The following is a 15,479-nucleotide window of genomic DNA, read 5'->3' on the forward strand; positions in this document are numbered from 1 at the left end:
TATGCCTGTTTTTTCCCTGTTGAAGAGAGTATTCCGTTGGGATGAGAAATATAAATGTTTGTAATGATCGTTTTGTGTGATCTCCAGAGTAGTAGCTGTAAGTAAGTAACGATGATTTAAGTGTTTCTCAAAATATATATATACGAAATTCACACCATGACGCCACACTTAATACACAATGTCAGACACTGCAATAAATGCTGTACACATACATCCTTTTCTAATATGGATGTGCTACCGTACGGAAGGACGTCCAGGAAGAGTGATAGATTGTTTTTCCACTGTGTTAATGAATAAAATGTCTCGTAATGGATTTCAATATTTACCTGGATAAGATGACTCTGGAGACTTCTAACGCTTGTTATGAACGTCAAAGGGATGAACAGGAGAGAAGTGAGATTTAATGACGCTGACGAATCAAGTGCATCCATCCAGGCTAGAGGGAGCGATGGTTTGCTACAAAACAATAGTTGTAAAATCTTACAGTCCTATAAGTCTGTGTCCCGATCAGAGTGTGCGAAATGCGTTATGACACTGACGAACAAAATATGTTAAATAAATCCTTTCTGACAAACATTTTCCATCTGTTGCTAATGGAGGTCTCCGGACGAAATAATACCGTGTAATAAATAATTGAACAGACAGCGTGAGAGAAACAGCCTGGCCAACCGGAATGAGACACGCCCAAATTTGATATTCACTGAACACTGGTGAAAACAGAGGTAAGTGGCGTCTGGATAACTGTACGTACATTCTGTTATAGAGTCTGTTGCGGTGATCCTTATGTAATACTTCTGTTACTGTCTTGGAGTATTTTTGTTACGCAGGGTCGAGTGACAGAGCGTTAAAGATTGAACTGTGGTTGCCGACACAGAAAATTCAGTGAAAATTGTTGTTGTTCGTGAGTATCCATCATCCACAGCTACAGCTCTCAAGATGATGCAAGGCAGCTTGCCACCTTGGTTACTCTGCCAACCTGCGACTAGTTGCTGCAACAGCCACCAGCGATGAACGCACTGTACCAGGCGTAAAGAAGCTGGCAAACCACGATCCACATTTAACGGTCAAAACTGAAAAGAGTTAATGTACGTATATGAATTGTTCTTCAGAAATTTAATTGACATGAGTATTATATTCAACCTAACGCTTACAATACTGGTTTCCTTAGCAATTAGTAAATGTTCTGTACTGGTATATTGGCCTCAGAAAGAGATGTTATCTAAAATAAAAATTTAAAACATGTGAAATAATAATAGAGTAAATAAAATCAATGTGCTCTTAGAGGTTAATGTGGTGTATATGTATCTCCATACATGGCAGATAACTTTCGCAGTCCCTTGTTTGTAATAAGAATTGCTGTTTCTGTCATCGTTTGCTCGCTGTTAACAAAGTAAGAATCATTGTTAGACCTGACATATATAATTCATTCTAAGAACCTTCAACATCGCAGCGCGTCAGGAATCGTTGGTTAATATATTAAAAAACTAAAAACCCGCCTCGATTGCGAAAAAAGCACCTAGTGTTAAGTGTTAACCAGGTTTCGGCGTAGATAACTACACCTTCTTCTGAACAACAATAAAACCCACAAGTGCCTAAGGAGACCTTTGTTAATGATTAAAAGAACACCATAACTATACATTTACAAACGAAAAAGAAAAGGAAAACACAAACAGTACATATGTACAAACTCAAAACCACTACTTAACTTAATGGTGTACGCTCCACCTCACACCGGCCTATGTTCGATGGGCCATGACCCGCCAGAAACTCCAGTTTCTTAGGCACTTGTGGGTTTTATTGTTGTTCTGAAGAAGGTGTAGTTATCTACGGCGAAATCTGGGTTAACACTTAACACTAGGTGCTTTTTTCGCAATCGAGGTGGGTTTTTAGTTTTTTAATAATTCATTCTATCATAATAAATTAATTGAAAAGGATATTATTGTTATATTTATAATGTCACAGTGTGAAAGGGATATTAAAAAATTATTTCAGGAATTAAGTTAAATATCAACGACTATAACATGCAAATGAAACTTGCGGCGTATGTTTGACATTCTAAGTCTTCGCTAAATCTAAAGGAAAAAAGGAAAAGAAGAAAAGAAGAAAAAATACGACGCACCATGAAAGAATTATCCAAATGAGATGCAAATCGGCAGAAGTGATGTACACGTACAAAGAAACAAATGATAACAATTTCAGAAAATACATGATTTATTCAAGTGAAAGAGGTTCACAAACTGAACAAGTCAGTAACGCGATGGTCTACATCTGACCCTTATGCAAGCAGTTATTCGGTTCAGCATTGATTGGTAGAATCCTCCAGAGGGACATATTCAGTCCAGATGGCGCGTTAGATCGTCAGAATCCCGAGCAGGTTACAGCGCCCTGTCCATAATATTCCAACGTTCTAAGCGACCTTGCAGGCCAAAGTAGTGTCTGGCAAGCAAGAAGACAAGCAGTACAAATTGTCGTCGTGTGAGGGCGGGTATTGCGGAATTAGCTTGCTAAAATGTAATGCGTCTTTTTATTTTTTTATTTTTAGTGTCCTTCAATAAGCAGTTATTCGAACACATAAACTGAGACACAATAAGAATTTATAAAAATATGTAAATTTTGTAAATACCGTTAGGAATACATTCAATTGTAGAGATAAAATGAGTGCATGTCAGTTTTAGGGCAAGATGATGATGTTCCCTGGATGTGAAATATAATTATACACCTTTTCCAATATTTGCAACACGACTAAAAGGTTTTAATAAAATACGTAACGCTGATATTATAAAGGTAGAAAGAAAGCGGTTGCAAGCTGTAAAATTTTCTACTTTTGCGTCCACATACTTACTCCAGGCGAGGCCACTGTATGGCATCAGTGATATTACATCATCTTTCTGTTGCGTTCGAGAATGTTTTGAGTGTAAAACATCTGCCATTACACCACAGTACAACTAATGTAGCACAGTTTCAACCAGACTCTTTTTAGTATGACAAATAAATTATTTTAAAACTCAAACTAACTGAACTGAATTTATGGAAAGCAGTTTCTGCTGATATAACCTCTGGACAATGTTCGTTAAAATGGTACCACAATTTTCGATCAATTTCTATTCGCGGCTGTACAAACAGATTGGCACGGTCTGCCTATAATTGTTTGAAATTCTATGCTCTGTACACAGCTGTGGCACGTAGAGACCTTCAGTATCATAAGTCTAGGAGATTAAGCACGAAATGAGAACACGTGGAGGATATCGTTTAGCTGTAAGTACTGTCAAAATTCTTTTAGGAGCTAAAACTGTTCTCTACATCCACTAGGAACGTTTGAAACGAAATATGGCTCTATTGGTCAGTTATGTAGCACCCGGAAAGCACCATCTGTAACAGAGCGGGATTGTGGTACGTCTGCATCGCATGGTCACATATTGTAAGGGCACGCATCTAGATATTTTAGTAGAGCTGCAGAACGCAAGTCAGGGCAAAAACAAAGAAAATCTAAGGCGACGAAGTATCGTTGTACATGTCCGTCTGCGTTACCACAGTCGTTGTTTTTTAACCACAACCATAGAGATACGCAAACAGACCGCAAAGGCGTGTTAACACTTGTAGACTCAGGCATTGAGACGGCCTACAGACAACAGTCAGTTTACATAATTTCTTCATTGCCTGTAGTGTATCGTCTTTATATGATCATACCGTTGACAAAAATGTTATTATGGAATGCCAGGGTAGATATTTTTATTAACACTGTGGAATGTTTCTTGTATAACTCGTGGTTTTCGTTATGATAAAATTTCATGAGACTCGCAAAATGTAAGTAAGAGTAATATGTTCACATTTAGGGGCCTGGAGCGGCCGGTCGTCTCCTTCAATGATCCACATGGCAGCATTTGTGACTCCTAAAGCAAAGAGCATGCGATTACTACAAGCGAAAACAAATACAAACGACGAAATGCTCTTGAAAAAGGAAACACATACGTACCATTTTATATAGCTGTAAAAGCAACAGCATATTACTGATAGGGAAAGATAAACCAAATAAACAGGTAATATCTCTTATAATAAGGAAACATCATATTTTTTTCCTTATCTGAAACAATGTATTAATAATTTATTATTTGTAGCTTCTTATTTTGATGAAACTTAACAACATACATATCGTACGTTTCGCAGGTTGTCATTCCAATGGAACATTTGTCCTCTCGACATGGTAGAGCCAGGTACAAATAAGAACTGTATGAACCACCATATTGTATGAATTTGTATGCCTCTTTACCGTCGTTATGTGAAAAGACAGCCAGGGCGTGTAGCACTTGAGTACTGTCAGGCATTGAGAAGGCCTATATATAGCAGACTCAGGTGCACAATTTCTTCACTGTGTGTAGTGTATTGTGCTTACATAACTATTTTATGGCTGGGGCGCATTAAGGAGGATACAAATGAGAGAGGGTAGGAGGGGTCTCGAGTGCCCCCGACCAACATCACAACACGTCTTTCATGTCGCTTTAACACTGTAATAAACCCACTGCAAGATATCTAGGTTTAGTTATCATTTACCATAACATCGTACTACAAAATTTGATTATGTTTTTTTATCTTCAGTTTAATCTTCCGAATCACTAGAGGTATTAGGCACGACATTTTAAGTAATTCGAAATGTAGTCTGAAGTGTAGGTCAAATTGCACTCTTAGAAAACTTCAGGTTTTACCGAATCGATGACTTCATACACAACTGTCCGCCCCCGGTAGCTGAGAGGTCAGCGCAACAGAGTGTCAATCCGAAGGGCCCGGGTTCGATTCCCGGCTGGGTCGGAGATTTTCTCCGCCCAGGGACTGGATGTTGTGTTATCCTAATCATCATCATCATCATTTCATCCCCATCGAAGCGCAAGTCGCTGAAGTGGCGTCAAATCGGAAGACTTACACCCGGCGAACGGTCTACCCGACGGGAGGCCCTAGTCACACGACATATATTCATACACAGCTGATTCGGGTTGTACATAACAATGAGAATGTAAAATGTTGTGCTGAATAATTCAGTGCTGGAAGGGGAGAAAACCTTAATGACGTGGCAGAGACAACAAAGGTAGTCCCACAGGGGTCAACTATAGGATCACTCCTATTCCTTATATAACTGACTCAGCTTCAACTTAAAATGCAACAAGCAAAACTGGTACGTTATTCAGACGATGCTACTCTTATAATAAATCTCACTAGAGAGAAAGTCACAGAAGAGGTTTTTAATGATGTTTCTCAAAGAATTATTGAGTCGTTCTCCGGAAATAAACTGAAAACGCTGTATTGAGTTCTGTACAACAAATGTAGTCATACCAACAATTGAAGTAGCTCATGAAGAGGAGTCAGTAAATAGGATATATACGTGAATCACCTTCCTCTTAACATTCAACAGGCAAAATCGGTACTTTCTCCAGACGGTGCTACTGTTATAATAAATCCCGTTAGACAGAAAGCCCCAGAAGACATTGTTAATCATGATTTTCAAAGAATTATTAAGGCGTTCTTTGAAAACGGACTGAAAACACACTGTATTCAGTTCTGTACAACTAGAAGAGTGTTTCTAACATAGGATGTAGCACGTGAAAAACATCAGTAAATAGAATATACAGAGTGGGCCATTGTTCGTGACTGGGCCAAATATCTCACGATATAAGCGTCAAACGAAAAACTTACAAAGAACGAAACTTGTCTAGCTTGAAGTGGGAAACCAGATGATGCTATGGTTGGCCCGCTAGATTTCGCAGCTATATTTCAAACGGATATCAATTGCGTTTTTTAAATCGGAACCCACATTTTTATTACATATTCGCGTAGTACGAAAAAGAAATATGAATGTTTTAGTTGGACCACTTTTTTCTCTTTGTGACAGATGGCGCTGTAATAGTCACAAACATATGGCTCACAATTTTAGACGAACAGTTGATAACAGGTAGGTTTTTTAAATTAAAACACAGAACGTAGGTACGTTTGAACATTTTATTTCGGTTGTTCCAATGTGATACATGTACCTTTGTGAACTTATCATTTCTGAGAACGCATGCTGTTACAGCGTGATTACCTGTAAATACATTAATGCGATAAATGCTCAAAATGATGTCCGTCAACCTCAATGCATTTGGCAATACGTGTAACGACATTCCTCGCAACAGCGAGTAGTTCGCCTTCCGTAATGTTCGCACATGCATTGACAACGCGCTGACGCATGACGTCAGGCGGTTTTGGTGGATCACGATAGCAAAATCCTTCAACTTTCCCCACAGAAAGAAATCCGGGGACGTCAGATCCGGTGAACATGCGGGCCATGGTATGGTGCTTCGACGACCAATCCACCTGTCATGAAATATGCTATTCTACACCGCTTCAACGCACGCGGGCTATGTGCCGGACATCCATATGTTGGAAGTACATCGCCATTCTGTCATGCAGTGAAACATCTTGTAGTAACATCGGTAGAACATTAAGTAGGAAATCAGCATACATTGCACCATTTAGATTGCCATCGATAAAATGGGAGCCAATTATCCTTTCCCATAATGTCGCACCATACATTAACCCGCCAAGGTCGCTGATGTTCCACTTGTCGCAGCCATCGTGGGTTTTCCGCTGCCCAGTAGCGCATTTTATGCCGGTTTACGTTACCGCTGTTGGTGAATGACGCTTCGTTGCTAAATAGAACGCGTGCAAAAAATTTGTCATCGTCCCGTAATTTCTCTTGTGCACAATGGCAGAACTGTACACGACGTTCAAAGTCGTCGCCATGCAATTCCTGGTGCATAGAAATATGGCACGGCTGGAATCGATGTTGATGTAGCATTCTCAACACCGACCTTTTTGAGATTACCGATTCTCGCGCAATTTACCTGCTACTGATGTGCGGATTAGCCACGACCTACATGGGCATCATCATTTGTTGCAGGTCGTGGCTGACGTTTCACATGTGGCTGAACACTTCCTGTTTCCTTAAATAACGTAACTATACGGCGAACGGTTCGGACACTTGGATGATGTCGTCCAGGATACCGAGCAGCGTACATACCACACGCCCGTTGGGTATTTTGATCATAATAGCCATACATCAACACGATATCGACCTTTTCCGCAATTGGTAAACGGTCCATTTTCATACGGGTAATGTATCACGAAGCAAATACCGTCCGCACTGGCGGAATGTTACGTGATATCACGTACTTATACGTTTGTGACTATTACAGCGCCATCTATCAGAAAGCGAAAAAAGTGGTCCAACTAAAACATTCTTATTTCTTTACGTACTACACGAATATGTAATAAAAATGGGGGTTCCTATTTTAAAAACGCAGTTGATATCCGTTTGACCTATGGCAGCGCCATCTGGCGGGCCAACCATAGTGCCAGCTGATTTGCCCCTTCAAGCTAGACGAGTTTCGTTCCTTTGTAGCTTTTTCGTTTGATGCTTATTTCGTGAGGTATTTGGCCCGGTCTATATCAATGGACCACCCTGAACACACACCAAAACCAAAACGCGACGCACCGCGAAGAAATTATCCGATTGTGATGGAAATCGGTAGATATTCTGTACATGTACACACAAACAAATAATTACAATTTCAGCAAAATTGAAGGATTTATTCAAGAGAAACAGCTTCACAAAATAAGCGAGTCAATAAGACGTTGGTCCGCCTTTGGGCTTTCACAACCCTTTATTCGGCTTGACATTGATTGATACAGAATTGTTGAATGTCCTCCTGACGAATATTGTGCCAAATTATGTCCGATTGGCACGTTAGATGGACAAAACCCCGAGATTGTTGGCTGTTCCGTCTATATTGCTTCAAACTTTATCAATTGGGGAGAGGGCCAGCGACTTCGCTGGCCAATGTAGAGTTTGCCAAACATAAAAATAAGTAGAAGGAATTCTCACCGTGTGCGGGAGGGCATTGTCTTGCTGAAATGTAAACCCAGGATGACTTACCATGAAGGAAACAAACCGGGCGTAGAATATCGCCGACACAGCGCTGTGCTGTAAGAAAGTCACAGATGATAACCAAAGGGGTCCTGCTATAAAATGAAATGCCACCACAGACCAGCACTCTTAGCTGTCGGGCTGTACAGCAAGCGACTGTCAGGTTGGTACCGCACTGCTGCCGTTGTGTTGCAGGACACGCCTTCGCTGGTCATCGAAGCTGGAGTCATCACTGAAGACAATTCTACTCCAGTCAAAGAGATTCCAGGCCGAAGACTTGTCTGGAGGCGTACCGGACAGCTGTGGGATGGCAACCCGATTGTTGCCCGCCATTCGGTCGGACAACCATGGCCTGGGATGCCTTCCTTTTTATAGCACGATCTCTAACAGCACAGCGGGACGTCAAAGATAACTGTGCCTAGTTTTGTTGCCCTTCCAGGCAAGTCGTCTTGGGCTTACATTTCAGCAACATAATCCAGTAGATAGGCAAAATACTGCCCACAAGTGTTCGTTAACGTTCAAGTCAGGGGGCTGTGCTAACCAGAGAAGACGCTGCAGTTCAGTTGCATTCTCCTCATACCACGATTGTACTGCCCTCGCTGTATGAATGGGTGCGTTATCGTCCTGAAATATGGCATCATTTGGCAACATTTGAATCGTGGGGTGCACCTGATCGCCTAAAATGTTCACATAATCGTTGACTGTAACACGGCCTTTGAGAGTATTGGTGGGACCAGGGGAATACCATGATATGGCTGCTTAAACCTTCACTCTTCCACTTCCATACTTAAGCGTTGGAATGAAGCTTCTTTAGGGGTTCCCCTGCCGTAAACCCAGCCCAACATTGGAAATAACAAAACGTTGATTCGTCGGACCATATGAAGTGTTTCGACTGATCGGCCGTCCAGTATTTATGCTCCTGACACCATGTTTTAGCTTCTTTGCGTTGGTTGTCATCACTAATGGTTTCGGCATAGCAGCTCGTTTCGAATATTCGTTTTATGGGGTTCTCGGCGGACTGTGTCGACAGATAAGGGGTTTCGAAGATGGCTATTGAGCTCTTCAGTCACTTTAGCACCCTTAGTTTTGTGTTCTTTTGACACCATTCGTGTTAGCGTACGACGATCCCTGTCATTTAGTTTTGATTTGCGCCCACTATTACGTTTAGTGACGAGGGACGCGGAAATCTGCTCCGCAGTTTGCGCTCCAATACCGCCCACAAGGGTTCAATAATATTCAAGTCCGGGGACTGTGCTGGCCAGGGGAGACGCTGCAGTTTAGTTGCATGCTCCTCATACCGCGATTGTACTGTACTGCCTGTGTGAATTGATGCATTGTCGTTCTGAAATATGGCATCATTGTTGGGGATTTGAATTAAAGGGTGCACCTGATCACATAAAATGTTCACGTAATCGTTGGCTATAACACGGCCTTTGAGAGTAATTATGGGACCAGCAGAATTCCATGATATGGCTGCCGACAGTATCACACTTCCACCTCCATGCTTAACTGTTGGAATAATAAATCAAGATTGTAGGCTTCTTTTGGCGTTCTTCAGACATAAACCCGGCCAGATGTTGACAATAACCAAAACGTTGACTCGTCGGACCATATGACATATTTCCATTGGTCAGCCGACCAGGATTTATGCTCCTGACACCATGTTTTACGCTTCTTTCCATTCGTTGTCGCCACTAATGGTTTTGGTATAGCAGCTCGTCCATGAATATTCGCTTTATTGAGTTCTCGGAGGGTAATGTTGGTAGATACGGGGCCTCGAAGATGGCTATTGAGCTCTGCAGTCACTATAGCCGCTGTAATTCTGTGTTGCTTTGACATAATTCGCGTTACCGTACGACGATCACTGTCGTTTAGTTTTGATTTGCGCCCACTATTACGTGTACACTATGATGTCTTTTGTGTAGGCTGTCATAACTATTTAAACAGTTGCTCTTGAAACATTCAATACGTTGGCTGTCTTGGTTACTGATGCTACAGCTTTTTGGGCCCGCACAATCTGCCTCTGAATGCAAATACGAAGTGTGCACGACTCGTAAGCAACCTGCACTGATGCCTAGTCCGTACTGAACATGCACAGTCCAACGCGACACGTGTCTTACCTGCGTTGTTGACCGTCAAACACAATCCTCCATTACTGCCATTGTTCACATTATTGTGCATATCCCCTGTACCTGGACGCAGACGATGGGAGTTTCTACGTCTTGTAGCCTTCCTTTTCAAACCATACCTTGGCCAGCTATGTTGCCGAATCTCTCCTAACTGAGAACGTTTCGATCATTATGGGCGGGGCCTTCGAACTCTTTCGGGATTTTGACTGTTCAAAGCGCCAATTGGTCAGAATTTGGCGCGATATCCCTGATGAGGATATCCAACAACTCTATCAATCAATTAAAAGCCGAATAACTGCTCCATAAGGGCCAGAAGTGGACTAACGCGTTAATGGCTTGCTCAGTTTGTGCAAGTCTCTCTCTTGAATAGATCATCCATTTTTCTCAAATTGTATTCATTTGTTTATACATATATTTACATCACATCTCACGATTTCCATTCCATTAGAATAGTTCCTTCGATTTTTTTTTTAAATTTTGTCTTAGATTGTATATGAATGAATTTCCTCTTAACATTCAACAAGCAGAATTGGTATTTTTTCCAGATCATGCTACTTGCATTACAGATAAAGCCGCAACAGTGGTTGTTAATGATGTTTATCTAAGAATTATTACCTGGTTCTCTGAAAATGAACTGAAAACACTCTATATTCAGCCCTGTATAACAAACATAGTCATACGAACAACTGATGTAGCACATGAATAGGAGCTAGTAAATAGGGTAGAATGTTCTAAATTTTTGAGTCTATACATTGATGGAAAACTGTAGCGGAAGAAGCGGATTTCTGAGCTCTCAAACAATTAATTCAGCTACATGTGTTCTTCGTATGACTGCTAGTCTTGGAAAGAAACGAGTCAACCTCCTGATATATTTTGCGTATTTCCACTCAGTAGTGTCATAGGGAATAATTTCGTGGTAATTCACCACTTAGAAAGAGAGCACCGATTGCAAAAAAAGCTAGTTGTAAGAGCAATATGATGTTCACCCGCGGTCATCATGTAGATACATTTTCAAGGAGACAGGCAATTTTATTGCACCGTCACACTGCATACATTCGCTAATAAAATTCCTCATAAATAATCATCACAATTTGAGAATAACAATAACCTCCATACATACAACACTAGGGGAAAGAAGACCTTCATTATTCATTATTAAAGCTGTCAGTGGCTCAGAGAGGAGTTCAATATGCATCAACAAAAATTTTTGATCATTTATGTAATAATATAAAATATCTGACACTTAGCAGAGAAAGTTTTCGATGTAACCCAAATTCATTTCTCCTGGACTACTACTCCCGTGTCGCGGACGAATTTCTATTTAAACTTGTATCCTGAAAAAAAGCGTAATTTTTAAGTATAGTTGAATAAGCAGGACTAAAAATAATTTGTTCATTAATGTTAACACTAAGCTTGTATACATGTTCTATAAACTGACTAGTTATATATCATTTCGACAAAAGAATAAATAGTCCAGATGATCAACGGAACATGTAACTGACTAACCAACTAGCTATAGTGTCTAGTGTTCAATAGGAAATTTGTTTCTAATATGTTATCCGAATAAATATGTCGAGTAACACTAACAATTGAGTAGCTCATGTTACTTATCAATGAAAACATTTTACCAGTTACTTAATTACTAATTATCAAGTAGCATCCACTACTTTTTACATTTTCACATTTCACATTATAGTTTTAAATGAGTTAATTTTCTTATCTGTTCGCCTTATTCAGATTGATTCTCTCTCTCTCTATCTCTCTCTCTCTCTGTATGTGTGTGTGTGCGTGTGTGTGTGTGTGTGTGTGTGTGTGTGTGTGTGTGTGTGTGTGTGGGCGCGCGGGTGCGTGTTCTGTGTGCTTGGCTTGTGCGTCACACGTCATGAACGTCCTTGTTTGCGTAAGACTGAGTGTTTATGTCCGTATATTTCAAAGTTCAATTGAAACATTATTTGTTTGACGAGCTCCCGCACGTCATCACCTGCAGAATTGTCGTTGCAGAGAGCTCACTACTGCTGCCAGTAAGCTTGCTCGAAGGAGAGGCGTATGATTTACAGTGTTATGAGCGACAGACCGTTTCATTCGACAAATATTAGTTATGAAACAAGACTGTTCCTAGATCAGTTCGATATTAACTATATAAGTTCACATTATAGACAGTGGCTCACCTTCAGCATGGACCTTTACTGCAGTCGGCAAGTGTTATAATCTCTGGTTCATGCGTTGTGTATCTGGAATCACTGCACGGACTGAAAGAACATGTAAATATTATAAAAGTACACAGTCTAGCGCCAAAAATATTTTAAATTATTTAAATGAGTGTAGTAGAATTAATTAACTAGAAAATAAACAACCATTGATTCCTGTGTAAATACACTCCTGGAAATGGAAAAAAGAACACATTGACACCGGTGTGTCAGACCCACCATACTTGCTCCGGACACTGCGAGAGGGCTGTACAAGCAATGATCACACGCACGGCACAGCGGACACACCAGGAACCGCGGTGTTGGCCGTCGAATGGCGCTAGCTGCGCAGCATTTGTGCACCGCCGCCGTCAGTGTCAGCCAGTTTGCCGTGGCATACGGAGCTCCATCGCAGTCTTTAACACTGGTAGCATGCCGCGACAGCGTGGACGTGAACCGTATGTGCAGTTGATGGACTTTGAGCGAGGGCGTATAGTGGGCATGCGGGAGGCCGGGTGGACGTACCGCCGAATTGCTCAACACGTGGGGCGTGAGGTCTCCACATTACATCGATGTTGTCGCCAGTGGTCGGCGGAAGGTGCACGTGCCCGTCGACCTGGGACCGGACCGCAGCGACGCACGGATGCACGCCAAGACCGTAGGATCCTACGCAGTGCCGTAGGGGACCGCACCGCCACTTCCCAACAAATTAGGGACACTGTTGCTCCTGGGGTATCGGCGAGGACCATTCGCAACCGTCTCCATGAAGCTGTGCTACGGTCCCGCACACCGTTAGGCCGTCTTCCGCTCACGCCCCAACATCGTGCAGCCCGCCTCCAGTGGTGTCGCGACAGGCGTGAATGGAGGGACGAATGGAGACGTGTCGTCTTCAGCGATGAGAGTCGCTTCTGCCTTGGTGCCAACGATGGTCGTATGCGTGTTTGGCGCCGTGCAGGTGAGCGCCACAATCAGGACTGCATACGACCGAGGCACACAGGGCCAACACCCGGCATCATGGTCTGGGGAGCGATCTCCTACACTGGCCGTACACCACTGGTGGTCGTCGAGGGGACACTGAATAGTGCACGGTACATCCAAACCGTCATCGAACCCATCGTTCTACCATTCCTAGACCGGCAAGGGAACTTGCTGTTCCAACAGGACAATGCACGTCCGCATGTATCCCGTGCCACCCAACGTGCTCTAGAAGGTGTAAGTCAACTACCCTGGCCAGCAAGATCTCCGGATCTGTCCCCCATTGAGCATGTTTGGGACTGGATGAAGCGTCGTCTCACGCGGTCTGCACGTCCAGCACGAACGCTGGTCCAACTGAGGCGCCAGGTGGAAATGGCATGGCAAGCCGTTCCACAGGACTACATCCAGCATCTCTACGATCGTCTCCATGGGAGAATAGCAGCCTGCATTGCTGCGAAAGGTGGATATACACTGTACTAGTGCCGACATTGTGCATGCTCTGTTGCCTGTGTCTATGTGCCTGTGGTTCTGTCAGTGTGATCATGTGATGTATCTGACCCCAGGAATGTGTCAATAAAGTTTCCCCTTCCTGGGACAATGAATTCACGGTGTTCTTATTTCAATTTCCAGGAGTGTATGATGCTTTAGCAATATTTTGGTAATATTGTCCTCGTGTTACACAATAGTTTAGCACTCGCTACTTCGCTAGCTTTTGCGTTGTAATTACTACAAAAATATTTTTATAAATATACATAAGGCGAACTAAAAAACTATGCAATTCTGACAAAGCCGACTCGTCGTGGCGACTGTTAAACAGCTTTCTTTGATTTGGTTCACGAACTGCAACACCTTCTAAACCTTTTACACTAATTAAGGCCATGGAAGCATGGTCTTTTCAGAATGTAGTTCTGACGAAAAAGTGATTATGGTAGCTGGAGTTGGAGGTTTTGAATAATACTGCCTTTTGAGTTCTTGTGAAGATATTTCCATAGAAACTTTCATTTCAAACACACATTTCTTTATTTCTAAACGAGAAGTAAAGTACCAATAGATTTTGCTTTAAATATTTTTAGTATAACGAGATACGAGGGAAGTTCAAAATAAGTAATGCAAGAAATTTTTTTCTCGGCCATTTTCGGTTGAAAAATGCAGAATTTGTCGTGAGACATCGTGGAATATTCCGGCTTCAGCCTCGATAGTTTCATGAAGTTCCGACAAGATGCGGTGCTATACTTGACCTTCAAAATGGCATCTGTAACGGAGATGCTTTCCAAGGAGAGAGCTGTCATTAAGTTTTTTTTTTTTGGAAACCAGAGCATCTCAGACATTCATAGCCGTTTTCAGAATTTCTTCGCAGATCTGTCCATGAACAAACGCACGGAGAGTCGCTGGGCGAGACATCTGTCTTCACCGTGACAAGGTCACGCAAACCTGTCCGGTCTCCCGCGTGCCGACTGGCCGCACACAGCCGTGACTCCTGCAGTGCTGGAACGTGCGGACACTCTCATTCGAGGTGGTAAGCGGATCGCAATCAGACACCTCGCTGCGCAACTGGACGCATCTCTGGGTAGTGGTGACACACTCGTCGGCCAGTTGGGGTACTCAAAAGATGTGTGCTGTTGGGTTCGTTGCCGCCTAACAGAATATAAACAGCAATGCAGGACAATCTGTCGTTTATTACTTGCACATTGCAAGATTCATCGTAACAAATTTTTATCGAACGTGGTCACAGACGATGAAACATGGTTTCGTCACTTCGAAGCGGAAACAAAACGGCAACCCATGGAGTGGCACCACACCACCTCTCCTCCGAAGAAAAAGTTCAAAGCCGCACCCTCTGCTGGAAAAATCATGACGACGTTCTTCTGGGAGATTGAAGGGGTTATTCTGTTTGATGTCCTCCCTCATAGTGCAATGTTCAACTCAGGAAATCGAAAAAAGAGTTCAGCGTGTTCGTCGCCGCAGAAATACAAATGAACGTCTATCTCTCCATGACAGCGCAAGGCCTCACACAAGTCTGCGCTCCCGAGAGGAACTCACAAGACTCCACTGGACTGGCCTTCCTGATCCACACTACAGTCTGGAACTCACATCTTTCCACTTCCATCTGTTTGGCCCAATGAAAGACGTACTCTGCGGGAAGCAGTACGTGGATAATGCGGGGAGGTTACTAATGCAGCAAGTCGTTGGCTCCGACGTCGACCTGTAGACTACTACCATGCGGACATACTGCCCCTC

General features: G+C 42.5%; 1 protein-coding gene across 1 annotated transcript in view; it reads right to left on the bottom strand.

Annotated features, from left to right (window-relative positions):
* The window catches only part of LOC126416614 (uncharacterized), an 87,145-nt gene that overhangs the window by 64,827 nt on the left and 6,839 nt on the right, over positions 1 to 15,479 (bottom strand). The window contains exon 3 of the mRNA XM_050084373.1: positions 12,249 to 12,329. The gene's annotated coding sequence lies outside the window, so the exon portion shown is untranslated. The remainder of the gene's footprint in view (positions 1 to 12,248; positions 12,330 to 15,479) is intronic.

Source organism: Schistocerca serialis, chromosome 1 (assembly GCF_023864345.2).
Source record: "Schistocerca serialis cubense isolate TAMUIC-IGC-003099 chromosome 1, iqSchSeri2.2, whole genome shotgun sequence".
In the NCBI taxonomy this organism is placed as follows: domain Eukaryota; kingdom Metazoa; phylum Arthropoda; class Insecta; order Orthoptera; family Acrididae; genus Schistocerca; species Schistocerca serialis.